This window comes from Bidens hawaiensis, unplaced genomic scaffold, assembly GCF_021521415.1.
Source record: "Bidens hawaiensis isolate Kalapana, Puna unplaced genomic scaffold, B.hawaiensis_p1.1 tig00040189_1, whole genome shotgun sequence".
NCBI classification, from domain to species: Eukaryota; Viridiplantae; Streptophyta; class Magnoliopsida; order Asterales; family Asteraceae; genus Bidens; species Bidens hawaiensis.
Genome location: NW_027505657.1, coordinates 105198 through 110942, shown reverse-complemented (window position 1 = coordinate 110942; position 5745 = coordinate 105198). Strand labels below are relative to the sequence as shown.

The window sequence follows — 5745 nt, the reverse complement described above, 5'->3', positions numbered from 1 at the left end:
TATAATATCTAACTGTTTTGCAGATAAGAGCACGTGTTAAATATGTTTATATGAACGTGGATTGCAACGGAATGCTGCTTAAACTTCGTCAAATAACAACGTGGGCAATAACGGCTAGCTGATGACTTAGTCTAGGGTTTCCTGAATAATCGGGATATCAGTTGTAATCTCTTATTATATATTGAGCTGATAATATCGATAGGAGACACACACTCTTTCACGACTTAGCTATTAGCAATCATTGTAACACTTAGTTTTCGATATTTAATCAGCTCCAACCCTTGTAACCACTTGTTTTCGATATTAATAAACTTGACGGTGATAGTTTTCACCATCCGGGGGTTTTTTGTGCCGACGATCATAATAATCAAGCATTAATTCGACCAAAAGTTACGTTCATAATCCTTAACCGAAGCAAATTCGACTAAGGATTAAGTTGTAAACTCTTGACCGAAACGAAGACTATTATAATCAAGGGTTTTTTCCCTCGTGATCATTTTTTTGTGTCCGATCTTTTTACCATTTAGCACCTAGCCTCACGCACTAATTTGATCAAAAGTTAGTTGTTAAATTTTGACCAAAATAGTAACCAAACATGTCAATGGAATGGTAATGATCCGTTCCATTACCTCGTCCATTCCATTACCCCGTACATTCCATTCCATCGTTCATTCCATTACCACATACCAAATAGACTCTTATAAATACAAATGGTTAATGCTGAACGGTCTAGAAAATAGTTCGCCTTGTACCATGCATGTTAAAAATAATCGTTTAATTGGAGTCATGATATATGATACATGGGAGAATCGGATCTCATGGATTATCTATTTCCTACAAGAATTTGAGAGTTCAAAATAGATGTCCAGTGACTTAATCTTATTGTGACTATCTATATATCTGTTGATAACGTTTTTTGGGTTCTTGTTTTTTTATAGATCAACGAAGCACTTGCAAATAAAAAATCATCCCTAGAGAGTTAAGAAACATACAATATTACCACATGAATTTTTATGCAATAGAACCGGAAATCATATATAACAAAAGGAGAAATAACTTTGTAAGTACAAAGTGATCATATATTAAGCAGTTGGGTATGAAGCCATCATGGCAATGCCACAGAGTCCATCCTCAGAATCTACATCTCTTTGCATTCGATTATATCCTTCCTCACCCAAGTCGTACCCCATGAGTTCTTTACAACCCAGTAGTTTGTGCCGTCATCCGCCGTCCCATATCCAACTGCAGTAACACCATGGTCTAGTTCGGTTCCACATTCTCCGGTGAAAACACCACTTTGGTAAGATTGGAAGTCACGTCCACTAGCATCGATGGCAACTGAAACTGGTTGCATAGCCACGGCCTTCAACAATGCTGCTTCACTGCTGGCAGGCACGTCTTCGTACCCGGTGATCTTAGCCGCATGGGACGATTCTTTTGTCGTGCTGCAAGTCCCATCAATTCCTTCGTATGGGTAATTAGTCTCCGTCGTTATGCCATTGTTTTGTATAATGAATTTGAAGGCTTCATCCATAAGACCACCATTACAGCCTTGATCTTCACCACTTGTGTCACAGTCAACTAGTTCTTGCTCTGATAAGGATATCAAGTTGCCTGTTGACAACTTGTTGATTCCTTCGGTGGCTGCTACTGCTGAAAAAGCCCAGCAGCATCCTATACAACGTAGTATAAGTTATAATGGTTATGAAATAGTAGTAAAGACTACCGTCACAAAAAAAAGATAAGGGTTCAAACATTGGGAGTGTCATTAAAAATAAAGTTTAATACTTAAGAATATGCATGTTTTGATCACTTACCACACTGGCCTTGATCTTTCACTGGCGTCACAGCCCCTTTTTGCCTCCAGTCCATTGAAGATGGAACTGTGGTCAAATTTACATACCGGAAACCTGTAGTTCTAGGACGAGATGAAGCCTTGAAGCCGTTGCGTGACGCCTGAAATTCCTCATTAGTCAGGTCGGTAAATGCATTAACACCAAGCTTGTAAGACTTGCCCCCTTCTATGTTGAATGCCTCAATATACTCAACGTTATCCTTATATATCCGAAAGCGCATTTCCTTTTCAGCTGCATCTTGGTAAACTCGACCATGGATAGTCATCCACTGCTCATGTTTTTCCACCATGGATGCCTCATGTAGCGATCGGGACATGCCTTTCATACTTAATATTCCCAAAACAAGAAACACTGCAAGCGCCAAACTTCTATTGACTTTCAGAGCCATGTCGTATGCAGAAAAATGTAGTGAAACGGAAGAAATCCAATATATTAAGAACCGGTAGATGATTGTTGTGTAATTGATTGCATGTGTGATTTAGAGAATGACATGCATTTATAGAACTGAATGTGGCTACCATACAAGGCTAACAAAGAAGCTAGCTGAAATTGCATTCTCCATGCTAGATTCTTAATTGAATTTTGAAGATGTTTCATTCTACTTAATTGACTTAGTTTTTTTTAAGGAATGATTGTCTTCAATTTTGTATGTTCTCAGTGAACTTCTAAGTAAAAGGACAATTTCATTTTTTCTATTTTGTTTATGCTATATACATGATAATACAAGTTGTGTTGGGAATGCGTCGAAAATTCCGACGCAAAATTTTAATTTTTTAATTGTAATGTTTTTAGTATGTAAATCTAAATCATAATACAAAGTGTGTCATAAATGTGATGGAATTTCTGATAGAGTTTTAACTTAACAATTTATGTTATAATTTTATTTTTATTATATGTTAATCTAAATAGTAATATAAATTGCGTCGGAAATGTGTCATAAATCTAACACATGTTTTATGCAAGACTTCAACTTTGTATTTTATTTTTTGTTAATACGTTACGGTAAATGATAATACAATTGCTCGGAAATGTGTCGAAATTAATCTGACACATTTCCAACGCAACATTTCAATTTTGTATTCTATAATACATTAAGAAAATTAACAATGAAAGTTGTGTTGTAACTTGCTAAACATTTTTTACGCATTTCTAACAACTTGAATTTGTTTTATTTTTGTTTAACGATGCTCAAACGTTTGATGTTTTCATCTACATTTTTTTATTACTTCACCATACAGGGAATGCTTTCATTTGCCCAACTCATATATATTATACAATATGTACATAAGTGTGTAACATTACATTTATGCTTATAGAAATATAAAAGGTTGTTCTAAGTTATAAGTTATATTGTACACACATACGTATGTAAACGTTTAAGATGTATAAGTTTGCAAACCGAATCTGGGACTAGGCATGGAAAAGCTCGATCAACGTACTTCTCTCCCGAGGTTCGAAATGTGGAGGATTTTTAACCATGGCACCAACTTAGTTTCTAATTTGTGGACGATATGGACCTTCCATAATTGACTTGATCAGCCGCCTGTCTTGAGTACGTGTAAAGTTCACGAACCGGTACTTCCAATCGTTAAACTCCTCAAAACTGACCAACTTAAGTGATTTGTTGTTTGAACCCAACTCATTGTCCATTGAGAGATAGTGTTTTAGAAGAGACCATGCTTCGGAAGCCATGTTTTAAGTTTCACAAAGATCTTTCACTCACTTGAAAATTTTTCCAAGCGTTGGAACTTGCAATTTGTAAAAAAAGATTGCAAATGCGAGAAAAAAGTATGATTTAAAATAAAAGTTGGAGTTGGGGATGCGAGATAAGAGATTGCGAGTTTTATGCGAATTGACGGGATTGCAAATGAGGGTCTGGTTAGGAGTTAAAGTGTCACACCCCGATCAATGGCGGCGGAACATGCCGGGGTGCAACCGATTGCCCAAAACACAAGACACTATTAAAGTGACAATATTTAATCAACTCATTTATTTCATAGATCATTAATTAACACATCTTGTTCATACAAACAAATTGAATACAAGTAAACAAATATATTATTCGTTTTACTAATATCCTAATAGTCTTGATAACGTTTTTCGTCAAGTTCTCGAGTCAACCAAAGTCAAACCTGTAACATTTCATAAAATAAAGGTTGTCAACACAAAGGTTGGTGAGCAGTTCATAAGTTTGAGCATATAGATATAGTAAGAAAGATCCACAAAACTAGTATACGAAACAATAAATAAAAGCTATAAACTTGGATAAAATAGTTATCGCTAAACAAGTTAGCGACACCTAGCTATAAGGGGATGCCAAATAGTATAAGATTTTATAGTTATCGTTAATTGCATTACATTAACGACACCTTGCCATAAGGGGTTGCCAAATGGTCTAGGATTTATAGTTCCACCATCCAAAAGCGATAAACACATAGACATTTAAGCATAGAACACCAAATCGAGCAAGTATTTAAGTAAAGTATACAATAACGTTTGTGGTTTAAGATTCAAGTATAAAACATTTAGTTGAATAAGTATGAAATGTCACCCCAAAAATAAAAGATAGAAAACGGGGTATGAAGTAATCACGTTCAAATATAAAACTTGATCGGCAAAAGATGAATAATCGGGTGGGGCAAAGTCTAGGTGAAAGGAAGTCTTGAATTAAAAAGGGTTGTCTTGAAGGCTTTTAAATAAAATAAATGTTGAGAAATGTAAACAATTAAAGTTCAAGGTTTAAAATTTAACTATTTAAGAAATTATAATAATAACCCTTTTAAAATGTAAGTTTGCTCGAAACTGGGTTAAAGTATATATCCTTGATATTTACTTAACCTATGTTAAGTAATAAGGTGGGAGGAATGCAAAAATGCAAGTTCCTTTGGGATAAAGATACTAAAACGGGTCTTTAACGAATGTTTCGGGTTGTTGGTTCGGGTCTTGATAATTGGTCAAACCCAAAGTCAACTTTCCAAGATAATGAATGTTATGAGATAACTCAATAAAACTTATTAAGACTTAACCAAGTATGTAGTTCTATTATTTTAGAACTAACAACACACGTTAAGCGAGTGTTCGGTTTTGTCGGTCAAAACTATGTTATAAGATCAAGTTGGATCCAACATTTCCAAATACTTAAGAAAATATTTAAAATCATTTTGTAAACTATTTTTAAAGAAATATACAAGTCTTGATAGCTAAAAACACACTTGTGTGTCTTAAGCGAGTAAAAATCGGGTTGGTTCAGCTTCCATCTCACAATACGTTCCTTGATCGTTTCCATATGCTCAAATAACCAAGAACTTGTATAATAGTGTACAAATGAAAATACTTAAGTTTTACAACCAAAAAGTTAACAATAAAGTCTTTTAAACGAAAGTTCGGTTTGGTTCGGGTTCCATCTCACAACATGTTCCTTGATGGGTTCCACATGCCCAAATATTAATTAACTTGTAAAAATGATTTTTTAGAAACTTAAATTTAACATAAAGTATGTTTAAAACAATTATTTAACAAAAACTAGTAAACAAGTTCGGTTCACGGTTTGGACAATTTACGGTTAAACCGAGGTTAGTCTCTACAAACCCCCACCATGGAACTTCATAAATATGACAAACAACTAAAAAGAGCATAAGTTAAACATGGTTAGTATGTATAAACAATATATATATATATATATATATATATATATATATATGTGTGTGTGTGTGTGTGTGTATATATATGTATATATATATATATATCAAGAACACGAAGTTCTCAATGAAGCCTTGCCTTACGAGGTCCGAAACTTAACCAACCGGAGTCGGAGAAGTAACTAACAAAGGTAACAAGGGGTATTATTATATATATGTTGTACAACCATAAACAAGTGTTAGTAAAGCTA

General features: G+C 34.4%; 1 pseudogene across 1 annotated transcript; it reads right to left on the bottom strand.

Annotated features, from left to right (window-relative positions):
- Positions 1–1067: 1067 nt before the first annotated feature.
- Positions 1068–2362, bottom strand: LOC143614543 (senescence-specific cysteine protease SAG39-like; annotated as a pseudogene). Its single transcript, XR_013150305.1, has 2 exons — positions 1818–2362; positions 1068–1674 (listed from the first exon to the last, which is right to left on the bottom strand). The product of XR_013150305.1 is annotated as a senescence-specific cysteine protease SAG39-like (transcript).
- Between the last annotated feature and the right edge of the window lie 3383 nt (positions 2363–5745).